Source organism: Mytilus edulis, chromosome 9 (assembly GCF_963676685.1).
Source record: "Mytilus edulis chromosome 9, xbMytEdul2.2, whole genome shotgun sequence".
In the NCBI taxonomy this organism is placed as follows: domain Eukaryota; kingdom Metazoa; phylum Mollusca; class Bivalvia; order Mytilida; family Mytilidae; genus Mytilus; species Mytilus edulis.
In genome coordinates, this window is record NC_092352.1 from 41,046,167 (window position 1) to 41,059,933 (window position 13,767).

General features: G+C 31.4%; 1 long non-coding RNA gene across 1 annotated transcript; it reads left to right on the plus strand.

Moving 5' to 3' along the window:
• Nucleotides 1–7,327: 7,327 nt before the first annotated feature.
• LOC139488332 (uncharacterized) lies at nucleotides 7,328–12,288 on the plus strand. The gene is made up of 3 exons (XR_011655990.1): nucleotides 7,328–7,387; nucleotides 8,724–8,793; nucleotides 11,765–12,288. It is a non-coding gene; the product is annotated as an uncharacterized lncRNA (long non-coding RNA).
• The last annotated feature ends 1,479 nt before the right edge of the window (nucleotides 12,289–13,767 follow it).

Sequence of the window (13,767 nt, forward strand, 5' to 3'; positions counted from 1 at the left end):
AACTCACAACAGCAATGCAAAGTATGGCATCCTCTCACTTTAGGAGGATGTTGCTATTAAAGTATTCACAAGGGCGTTGAGAATCTACAATGTTCACTGTGACTTTGAAGTTTTTGAATATATTTTCTATTAATCAAGTTAAAGTCTGAATTCGTTAAAATTAACAAGTATTACTTTAAAAGTTCCAACCACTACCACATATTTGCCATTCTGCTTCAACCTAATGAAAAAAGTAGCACAAAATGTATTAATGAAAGTACATGCTGTGTTCAAATACTATAGCTTTATACATAGTACATTAAAAAATTAACTAGAAACTCAGGCTGGCAACAATATTATTTGTAATAATTCATAAAAGGCTTTCAAAACCAAATTTGCTTCATTAAATTTGTTGTAATTGATTTCATTTAATTTACAAATGTAACTAATTCTAATTCAATATTTTTGCTGAAACATTTGAGTAATAGTTCTAACGTGTCAATTTCTCTTAATTCACAGTACTTATTTACTTAAAATGGCATACATTTTATAGAAAATGGCACACATTTTTAAATTGATCAGGCCCCTAATGTGGGGGTTGGGGTGGCTTACCCATCCATCATTCTCGTTTTTGTCTTGCATGCTTAATCCTTAATTCTACACACCATTATTGAGTGTGACTAAATATCTAAGGTGTCAAACCACATGTTAGAGATATTTAATATCAACATTCTGATTATAATATATAGACAACTAATATGTTGCTACCAAATAATTATTTACAAAATAATCTTCCCTTTTTCATTGCAAAATGAAAAGCACCTTAAGACTTTATGTCTTTCTATTCATTGCAAAATTGGTAAGCACGTCAAGGGGTAAAATTGCAGAAAAAGAAAGAACGTCCAGGGGTTATATGACAGAAAATAAAGTCCAGCTTCTAAAACAATTTGGACAGCACTTCCCCTTGTAACTATGCTTTCTTATCCCGAACCACAAAAAAAAACCGGACCAAAACAGAGGACAATTCAAGAAAGAAAGGAGATGTGTGGGGCAGGTTCATTCATACAAAGGCGAAACCATACAACTTCTCCACCCAGTGATATGTGTAAATAAACGAAATCTAGAGAAAAAGTTTTAAATTCTTACCAAGTGCAGCTTTTGGATTGACAACAAATGCACCAGTCTCATTTTTTTTCTCGTTCCTACACTGTTACATTCCCTGTAGCTAATACATTGTATGGATAAAATGCTCCACTGCCTCCACCTCCAAGACCGTATTTCCGTATATTGGTGGAAGAAAATTTGTTTCATGTTAAACTACAATACTCGGAAGAGGTGTGCCTACATTGGCAGAATTTATTTAACAGATTACAGATTACAGTTCGCCGACAGTATCCGCAGGGGACAGTTACACATTGTAAACAACAGATTCTGCGCTAGATGGTGCAGACAGACTAGCCGTCGGTCTTCTTTCCAGGTTTTATCTAACGGAAGGTCACTGTCACTGTGATCGGACAACGATTCACCATTGCCATTGATTCCAACGTCCAACTCACAAAAACATATTTTTTATGATCATTTAAGACTGTGTGATCTTTCAGGCTGAAGCTATTTAAAGCCTTCATTTTAAAAGAACGCCTGAATTTATCCTTTTTGATAAACTTTTTTCTCTTCCGTGCGATCAGCTGAAAGTTGTTTATCCACATTACCAACAGACATAAAAATTGTTCATTCATTCATTCATTCATTCATTTATTTCCTCTATCAAGAGATTCAATGAACAACATATATGTTAACAGATTACAATACAAAAATTTACACAACAGATAAAAGAGGGACGAAAGATACCAAAGGGACAGTCAAACTCATAAATATAAAACAAACTGACAACGCCATGGCTAAAAATGAAAAAGACAAACAGAAAAACAATAGTACACACGTCACAACATAGAAAACTAAAGAATAAACAACACGAACCCCACCAAAAACTAGGGGTGATAACACAATACATACTACAATATTTACAATAACTATAGTATTTTACCAAAAGTACATTTTAAGAAAATTGCTCTCACTTACGACAGTTAATGTACTGGCACGCTACCGTATCATCCCACTCGTAACTCGTACACAGTGCAACGTGTAAATGGCACAGACTGAGAAAATGGTCAGCGTCGATAATGACTGTTTTACATGCTTGCCCCAAAGAATGCAGTATAACTTTAGTTTCGTCCCATAGGGTATTACTTAACCATTAGTTAACACTTTGTTTCTTTATTCCAATTTCCTTTTTATTTTCTGTTCATAACATGGTTGATCATTCGTAAAAACTAAGGCATCTAAAACCTTAGACACATTTGGCACACTTGTTCGGTATTCTTTATTTCAAATTTGAATTCCTTGTTGAATTGTTAAACCATTTATTATATTTGAGCGCCACTATGTAATCATCTATATACTTTTATAAAAAAAGGTTTCTGGTGTAGAAAATTACAATTGTTTATATTTGATCAGGTTTTTCAATTAAAAGTCTACACATATGAAACATTTTTTAGCTCCGAGTTATATTTTTAGTAATTTAATAGTTTTGACTGATTGCTATAACATGATAATATCTATATATTTTTTTTTAATTGTTTGAATGTTTTCTTACAAGCAGGTGATTCTTTAAAATTATTTTTCTCTAGCTCGTATGGACGACAATCTTAATATATTCTTGCAAAGTACACCTAATTTATTCGTGCAAAGTTTGCCACCTTTGCAGTGCATTCTCACACAGAAAGGAAAACTTTATGCAAAGACAATGAATTATTGTAAACGAAAAATTAAGAGTAATGATTGCGATGACATGGGTGGCAGCATGATATTCCAACGCGGTAGGTATTCAATATGGTATAAACATGTAAAATGCAACATGATCTTTATAGATTTTATACAAGTATACTTGTACAAATTAATAATAAAGAAAAGAGAAGTGATCTGAATGCCATTGACAAACTTTTCCATCAAGGACAGAATGACAAAATAATAAAAAGCATGTCGTTATGCGGACTTTTAAAATTAGCACAACCCATTACTGAAACTAAAGAATATGCTCCGCTTTAACAAAAGTAATGTTAAACAAGTCAAACAGAAAATCACCAATTGTGTTATGCAAGAAATCACAAGACAATTACCTAATTAGATATAACTACCAACATCAACCACTGGATATTATAACTTTATAAAAGAAGATGTGCTTCTGATGCTTATATGCATGTGCTATTTGAGCTCAATCAACTAATGAGAGCATTTATAAGTAATTTTTGAGAAAATAGCTATTTTAAAAAATCATGTGTGACATAATAAAATACGTAAGACGTGAATTTAGATAAAATTTAAATGCAGTAGAACGTAAAGTGTAAATCTGGTATTTAAAAAGTCTTGAATCAGAATAACGTTTAATCTAATTTTAAATGTTTTTGTTGATCTTGCAGTCTTGATGATAGCTATTTGGGCAATTTTGATTTTGGTTTATGTTCTAATGTAATGCTTACATAGTTGTTTTTTAACACGCGCTTTCTGCTATGAAGAATGTGAATATGTTCACATACATGTATGTTAAACTAATGAGTTTAATCTAACATAATAAAAACAAATACATTTGAAAATACTCAAGAAAGTCTAAAATATCTTTGTTGCAGGCATTATCTATTTACAGTGGATGTGTGATCAGTCGCAAGGTCATAAAAGTCAAATGTATTTTAGAGTGATATCACAAAATAATAACGGTACTTATTTCATCTTTCTAAGTTTTAAAGGTTTTTTTTCATTTAAGTCTTGAGTTCTTCCAACTTGTAGGTTGTGCGTTTTTTTAATTGGTTAGTAGAAACCAATGAAATCTACATTAAGATTGCTTTCAAACAACCGAGACTGGTTATTATAATGGAAAGCGTATAATACTTAAGTTGAACACGAGAAAATTAATAAAAGAAATATTTCTGTCTTATATTGTTTTTATGTTAATGTACTGGGACGAGCGGGTGTTTAAAGTTTTGAGTTGACGCTGAAATGTGCAGTTATTGATATAATTTGATATATACCAAGTTTCAGTCTAACTGATGAAAGAAGCGTATCTAGCTAAATTGTAAATGCAACTAAATCGTAGGAGGCTAACCAGGTAAAGCATATCTCGGTTATTCATTTAAAACAAATCCCAACGTCCGATTATCGTGATATTAAAGCTGAAACAAGGGTTGGTACAAACTGAAAGGAACATATCAATTTACACATTTTAGTTGTTTTAGTGAAAATTGATTTTTTTTCCCATATACAATATTCTGTTTTATTATACAGATGAGATATCGAATTATACTTACAGCTGATACAGTATTTAACTTTGAAAGATTTTCTTTAAGAAATTTTCATTATTCGTTTGAAAATCAGCAATTAGATAATAATATTAATAGTACCAATCTTACTTCACCATATGTACTCTTATAAACAATTCTCTTCAGTGAATCATTAGACATGTTAATAGAGTCTTAATTTAAGTAGCGTCTTTTGAAATCAGATTAAAACTTATAACTTAATTGTTATACCATAATTACGTATAGCAAAAAAATTGAAATCTTCGTATGATTTTTCTATATTTTGTTGTTGTCTATAATTGTAATGTAGGCAGAGCGTACAAATATGATTTGGGATATATTTATGATCTTGAAAATTAAGTCCTCTATTACAATGTATATTATGAGTATAATCATTCGTTCCTAACAAAACCGTAAATTAATATCATAGTAAACATATTTAAGAAAAAATCACTTCTTCAAATCCGAACTCCTGTAAAGCGTATATGACTTTTATTTGTTTATTGTACATTCTAATTTTGTTTGTATGTAGACAACATCGACATTGGCACTATCACGGATAGATATGGTGCAACGTTTCGTTCAGCTATGATTGGGTGTTTTTTTGTTGTTGTTTTTTTTAAATATCTTTTACGACGTACAATTTAGCAGATTAGGTTAGATGAACATGTAAAATATATTCACACATTGATGTCTTACCAGAGGGCTATCCCTTGAATAAAGGAACTATTAGTATGAATAGGGTGAGAAGATTCGAAGCAAATATGTCAACTAAGTTAACAAAAAGTCACAAAAAAACTGAACTCCGAGGACAATTGAAAGCGGAAAGTCCCTAATCAAATGGCAAAATCAAATGATAAAACACATCAATCGGTTGACAACTGTCATATTCCTGGTTTTATAGCGCTAAGCCCATCACCTGTGTGACAGTCGCATAAACATCCGTTATATTTACAACGGTGTTTAAACAAAACATACATAAAAGGTAGTTCTTTCGAATTGTCGCTAATAAACATGATAAAATAATTTTTTACTACTATCATAGTAAACATTAAAATAACAAACAATTCGAACTCCGATGAATTTAAAAACGAAAAGGTCGTTATCACATGGTAAAATCAAAAGCTAAAACACATAAAACGAATGGATAACAACTATCATAGTCCTAACTTGGTACATCACTTCGTTAAATTCGAACTCCTACAAATCATAAATGACTTTTTTTATGCAGACAGAAACGACAGTGTCACTATCACGGATAGATATGGTACAACTTCTCGTTCAGGTATGAGATCATTTTACGTTAATCACGTACAATAGAAAACGATAATGTTTAGATTAAGTCAAGTTAAACATGCAAAATAGGTTCACATGTTGAAGGTCATATCCGATTAATAATCCCTCATACTTTTGAACTATAAGTGTGAATAGAATAGAAAGATTCAAAGCGAATAAAAAGGTTATGTTCAGAAAATAATGTTAGCGCTGTAAAACACTTAGTATATCAACACGATCATTAATGAAATTACGTATAACCGCGAAAATAAAGAGATTTTTCCCAAGTGTTGCTTAAACAAAATGATAGGATCTAGACTTCAATCGAATGAACGAAAGTAATTACTAAGATCAAATTGGCTAGAACTAATTATGATGAATAATACGAATAATATGTGAATGTAATATCAAAAAGATGGTTATTTTTTTTAATGATTTTGGAATATATATCGTTTGGCAAAAGTTATTATTTATAATCCAGATGTTTAATTTAGTACATTTTCAAGTCATTTTAACTTTCGGCATTCCCATGTTAACAAACTGTGCCCCTCTTCTTGCCGACTTGTTCCAGTATTCCTACGAGGCGGACATCCTACAGGAACTTCTTATGAGTAAAGAAAAGTAGTTAGTAATATCCTTTAACTTTACTTTCCGCTATATAGATTATGTTCTCTCACTAAATAATTCAAAAGTTGGTGCCTATAATGATCGCACCTATCCTATCGAACTTGAGATTAAGGATACAACAGATACAGGTCTGCCTCATATCTTGACTTACATATAAAAATTGACAACGAGGATAGGATGAAAATGATACTTTACTGCAAAAGAGATAAAGTTTAAAACATACCTTCGTAAACTTTACGGACGCCATCACGAGTGTGACCTACCGAATGAGACTAATTACCGGGTGTGTACTAACATGAACAATACGACAGATACCACATTTGGAGCAGAATCTGCGTATTCTTCCGGAACACATGATACCAACCACTGTTTTTGTTGGGGTTCGTGGTGCTCAGTCTTTATTTTTGTATTTTGTGCAATGTGTACTGTACGATGGGTTGTCAGTTTGTATTTTTCTTTTTTTATCCATGGCGTTGTCGGTTCATTTTCGATTCATGAGTTTGAATGTTCCTCTGACATCTTTCGTCCCTCTTCTATTTTATTTGGCCTTTTTAACTTTTTGGGATTCGAGCGTAACTGATTAGTCTTTTGTAGACGAAACGCGCGTCTAGCGTATATACTAAATTTAATCCTGGTATCTATGATGAGTTTATTTACAACCATTGGGTCGATGCCACTGCTGGTGGAAATTTATTTCCCCGAGGGTATCACAAGCCTAGTAGTCATCACTTTTTGTGCTGACATGAATTTTCATTGATATTGTTATATTTATAAATTTACTGTTTACAAATTTTTGAATTTTTTGAAATACTAAGGCTTTTCTACCTCAGGCATATATTACCTTAGCTGTATTAGGTAAAACTTTTAGTAATTTTTGTTCTCAATGCTCGTCAACTTTGTACTTTATTTGGCCTTTTTAACTTTTTTGGATTCGAGCGTCACTAATGAGTCCTTTGTAGACGAAACGCGCGTCTGGCGTATATACTAAATTTAATCCTGGTATCTCATGTATCTATGATGAGTTTATCTATAATATGTATAGGTGGATTGTTGATAATGAACAATACTTTATTTATAACATGCTACATTTCGATATGCAGATACCATGGACAATGTGACAGACATCCCATTTAGACACGATGTAATGCTGTTTACAGGTTAGAAATTATTTAAGTAAATAATGTATAATAATTGATACTTTAAATACACCAGGTCGGGTCCGATTTAATGTGAAAAACGAAATACTTTGGTCATATCAAATGCTGATCATGAAGTAAAGACACCTCGTAATCAGTCGTTTGAAAAATACTAAGACATCCAGATGTGTAGCGTTGTAACGTAGGGCCAGTTTTAAATTGCTTGAAAGTTTCTAAACATATTTGAAAAAAAATGTTAATGCTATAGGACCGACAAACGACAGGCAAGTGGTGACGTGCTTTATTCAGAGTTGCATTGTTTATGAATGAAAACTGATTACGGGTGATCATCATGAAGAAAATATGAAATGTCGAATATAATGGCGGGACAATATTCTGTATGGAGACGTGTCATGCTGGCTGAAATCTTCATCCGCAACTGTTCATTTTTGACAAATTATAAATGCATTGCAATGCATTTAAAAAAGAATCCTTCGTTAAAAATCCTTTCGAAATAATTTCAATGCTTGACCGTTTAGAAAAATTCGTTTCATTGATCGATGATGATAGCGAATGTGGTTCTAATGTCGAAACTTCAATCCCGCCACATTTTATCGAATGTAACCCAGCTAATTAGACTTATTACCGTGTTTTTACTTACACGAGCAACACTTCTGGAGCACTTGAGTCACCCCGGATTTCGGTTGGGTTCGTGTTCCTTGGTCTTTAGTTTTCTATGTTGTGTTTTGTGTGCTATTGTTTATCTGTTGGATTCTTTCTTCTAGCCATTTCGATGTTACTATATTTTTAGACTTATGAGTTTGAATATCCCTGTGGTATCTTGCAGCACATTCATAATTCAAGGTTTTGCTTGTTTTATTTATTTGTATTGGTAGTAGGCATTATTTATATTCAACTCGTCCAAAAGAATTTCTCAAACAAAATATACGACGAGGCATATTAATGTGTTTGTAAAAATTAAGAAACCAATTGCAAGTTAGCTGTTAAATGGGAATTTTAGTCTAGAAGTTGTATTTAATATTATATAAACATAGATTATTTAAAATGTTATATGTTTTATGTATTATCAATTATTAGCTCGACCACAAATATGTTCCAAATGTCATAACCACAATCCCTTCTATTTCTCGTCGTTTGAGATACCATCTGATCTGTACTTATCATGATCAACACGATGGCTGCTTATATGGGAACAGCGTCTTTGTGCCTTTTCGGTTTTGACTTCACGGCGTACAAAAACTTTTCAAAGACTATAAGCTAAAAATAAATGTTTCCAGACATGCATTTCGTTATGTTTGTATTGTTATCAGGTTTACTCATTGTATTTATATTATAGATGTATGCATCAAACTTATTATCGGAGTAGCTGCTTTTCTTGGAACAATCATTGTTTTTCTCTCAGTTGTGTAAGTTTAAAATAATAATTTATTAATACTAACCGACATTTTCACTACAGCATATTTCATTTTTAATACAATAGTTATGTATTTCGTAATTTATGTAAAGGACACATACATTTAATTGGCTCTCGTGTTAATATTTTTGTAATGTTATGACGGTTATTTAGATGAATAATTGTTGAAGTAATTGTCAACGAACTAGTTAATTTACTTTCTTGTCATAAAGAAATATATACACAACACAAAGTAGATTACAATTAATTATAAAATTCAAACTAATTTTCTATCAATATCTTTCCATGCCACTTGTCATTGGATTAAAAACGCCCAGTGTTGATGTTAATGTATTCGTTGATGTTTGCATCATATTCATGCAAATAAATATCTTTTAAGAATTCTTGACATTTAGAGACGAATAATTTGCTTTTAACAAAAGCATTTCAAATCAATAAAACAAATATTATCAGAAAAGTTCAAATTGTCGATTCAAACGAGAAAAAAAACTATAAATCCGACAAACTTTAAGTTCAGTTTTTGAATGACTTTTCAATAAGAATTATCATATTGACGTTAACATTTTAAAGCATTTGCTAGCATATCAACTTCTAATTAGATATATGGTAGCGCTGACATTTTTCATAGCCTCAAATGCATAATATGAATCTAATTTTTTTAATCTAAAATGAGATGCTCTTGCTTGATTTTGCATTGTTTATTTTTTATATTTTCATTTTTTCTGTCCCGAGAGGTATTTTGATAACAATATCAATACAAAGACATCTTCACACGTTTTTGTTTATGACTAGGTATTAGATCGATGGATATGTAGTAATTCTTAACCATTATTTGTGTTTTTAAATAATCAACTCTCTATGATGATTTATATGTAAAATGTAGAACGATAAATATGCTCAAAGATAGGTTTTTTGGACATAAACACATTAACTCTAAAACCAGTTGGTTTTATGATTTGTTTTTACCCAGTCCGATGTCAGAATCGGTAACAAAGGAAATTAGGTAAAATGTCAAAGATGCATAAATAAACAAGGGACTACCAGCAGTGACTGACATGCCAACTACATACCTCAATTAAACTGATCAAAGAAAATTCTTCTTGTAGATTTGATCCTCGTGCATAATCCAAAACCACATTGTATTTCAGTTTTTTTATTTTGTTTAAACTAAATAGAAAGAAAAACAAATATTGTAATGGAAATTTGTTAATGAATCAAAAACAAACAGCACACATCATACAATGCATCAGATGCAACTTATGAAATATCAAATACTAGTGCAACAAAACTGTTTACCATAAATAGGGTACGAAACACTTATAATAATAATTAAAATAGTCGTGTCATCTACAAGTAAGATGAAACAGTTTAAAACCAAAAGAAAGTAATACAAAATGTTGCATAAAAGTAACATGTAAAACCCTGTAAGAAAAATGTGCATGGAAAGTGTACGATAAGTTCTTTTATTTCTTATGCAGCAAAAATACTGCAATCTGATTGGTTAATTACCCCGGTGTAAATAACACCCCACCCTTGCTCATCCCGGGATTAATAAAATTTTGCCAAAATATTTAAAAAAAAATGCCAAAATTGCCAAAAGAAAAAAGGAAAAAAAATGTAAAAAAAAATATATTAAAATTAAAAAATAAATAAATTTGAGGACAAAAATTTATAAAAAAAAATTGTAAAAAAACTTTTGAAAAACTTTGTTCCCTGAAAATTCAAAAGAACAATTTTTTTTTCTGAATTTCCCAAAAATAAAGAAAAAAGAATTTGACAATGCGCAGCAACATCGACGTTGAAAAAAAGTTACACTGGAAATTTTTCATTCGCATTTTTAAATTTTACATCCGGGTTTTAAAATGAGTAAAGGAATTGTTCATAAGAAATAAATTCGTTATCTTGGTGTACTCAGGGGTGTACGGAATTTTACACTGTTGTTGAAAATTCATACCCCTGAGGCGCAGCCGAATGAGTGTATGAATTTACAACAACGGTGTAAAATTCTGTACACCCCTGATTACACCAAGATAACTAATAATCTCTTAGACCCATGATATATATTTTAAAATCAAATGTTATTTTAAATAGAATTGTTGTTGAATACTTATATTTATCCACCGGTCGTATTCTAAACAAACGTTTCAATTTTAATGCAAGCGACATCCATGACATTCACGTAGTTAAGACTAACTTACCTGTTAACAACCTCGTGCTAAAATGCTCAATATATGTCTATACTAGGCACAGTCTCAGATATGTAAATATTACTGGCGTTAGCATTCAACTCCTCTGCAATTCGAATGCATTGAAACCTAGGTTGATAAACAAATTTCAATTTAGCTCTATTAAAATAAAAAAAAATGAAGTAAAAATGACAGATCTGATCCGATTATAACATAATATGTATAATCCGAAATACAATTTTCACCATATTTATATCTTGTATGAAGTAATTCCTAAGCAGTATCATACAACACATAACTATGTATCACTAAGATCTATCAAATTTTAGTGATATGTATAAATATATATATATCAGGAGTCTGATTTTCAGTAGTTGTCGTTTGTTGATGTGATTCATAAGTGTTTCTCGTTTCTCGTTTTTATATAGATTATACCGTTAGTTTCCCCGTTTGAATGGTTTAATACTATTTATTTTTCGGGGCCCTGTATAGCTTGCTGTTCGGTGTGAGCTAGGGATCCGTGTTGAAGACCGTACCTTGACCTATAATGGTTAAGTTTTATAAACTGTGACTTGGATGGAGAGTTGTCTCCTTGGCACTTATATCACATCTTCTTATATCTATATATTATCTTTATCGGTTTAAAAAATGCAAGGAAACAAATCAGGTGCAATTAAACAAACGTCAAATAGCTTTCATTTCAGCTATTGACTAGTGAGATGCTATAGATGACACCATATTTCAGCTCAATTATAAATCTTTTATATCAATTTTCAGTGCCCATATTCTAAGGAGAAAATTGAGAAAGGCTTCCTATACATGTCTGACAGTTCGCAGAGATCAAAACACTTACAACGAAATAACAACTCATTTGTCTGATGCAGGCCAACATCACGAGATTTTGCCACTATCTGAAACGTCTGCTTCAGGGTCCCGATCACCTGGCCAACTACGCATAGATCGAAAACAAAACGTGGATTCGTCTGGATATCTTATTCTCTCTAGCTAATTCCAGAGAAATGAAAAACAATGTGATTCAACATGACACTACTTCGAAATTGATGTATCGTTTTTGTTTTGTATAAACAAGGAATATATTAACACTATAAATAGCCGCCGGTAACAAACCTATTATGCGAAATGAACAGTTCAAGGTCAAAGAGATTAGAAAAGAGAAATAGTATCGAAAACTCATCGAAAATTTAGAAAATTACAAATTCTTAAACAATCTTAGTTGTTGCAAGACATCACGCATGATAACTTATTAAATTTTAATTCTAATTTTAGCTGGTTATCCGTATATAAAGCAGTAATCATAGTATAGAGTACACATAGTTTTTAAATTTTTGCATCATATACATTTCATCGGCTATTCTATTATGACGTGCTTCTTTCGCTTTGTGAATAAACCCATTCTCTAAATCCAATAAAATGTGTTTGCACATGCGTATATTGACTACTGCAGAATAATGAATTTTAACAAATTGGCATGCATTTAATTTATTTCATTAACTTAAATAACTCCCAAACTCTAAAATGATGCACACATTGTTACCAGAAGATCCTACACATAGAAATTACCTTATTTGACCGATTCTAATCAGACTACTTTATTTTAGTTTTAATATTCGTGTTATTTTAGCCCTCACTCTCACTCGGGCAAAAATAATTACGAATATAATGCCTATCCATGTTAAAACTATTATGTCTTAATTAGACTCTGAAGAGGAGAGTAAGTTATACCTTATGAAAGAATACAAGTATCAATGTGAACGCGTACTAAGTTAAGTGCATAGTATACGAAGACTCAACATTCTCATCTCATTTAATAACTTTCTCATCTTGCCTTTATTAATCCACTGGGTGTATTATCTTGTCTATCCCAAATTCATGTATTTGGTTTTGATGTTATATATAAATGTTATATTTGTTATTCTCCATTTCTAGTGGGATTTTGTCTATGTGTGTTACATTTTAGTGTTATGTCGTTGTTCTCCTCTTATATTAAATGCGTTTCCCTCGGTTTTAGTTTGTTACCCCGATTTTGTTTTTTGTCCATGGATTTATGAGTTTTGAATAGCGGTATACTACTGTTGCCTTTATTTAAAACAATAGTTGATGCATCAGATCAAATCAATCTGCAGTGTTTTATTCTTTATTTTGGTTTGATCTGTTATGTATAATTTACACACCCTTGTTTAGCGATTATAAGTAAAAAGTGTCCCCCTAAAAAAATGAAAATATTCGAAATTTTTAAGTTACTAGATTTTGTAGAAAAAATTATGAACCCCCAAAAAATGAAGAAAAAAAGTACCCTCAACCATTTTTTTTATTTATTTATTCTTTCAAAAAAGTACAATTTAAGAGAGTTTCATAAACTTTAACACATGATATTGTCAAGAAAAAAGAAAGAAAAATGCTTTTTTGGCCCCTTTATGGCCCCTTATTTCTTAACGTTAGAGGCAAGTGCCTCCAACTCAATCCCAGCCTTCCCATTGTGATATGGAACCTTGTGGTTTACATCCACACAAGTTTTCGTCTTGAAACCACAAAATGTTTGTTTTTGGTCCCTTATCGCTAAATTGTTGGTACAGTAACCCACAAAATCAACACAACCTTCATGATTTGTAATTGCAATTCCTTGTAAAATTTCATAGAGATCCATTCAACTGAAGTTATTGTCCGGAAACCATGTATGTCTTCGGTCGACAACATGATAGCATTATACGAACGCATTTGTGTTTGCGGTCGTATGAAACTTTGCAGATTCATGATGCCAT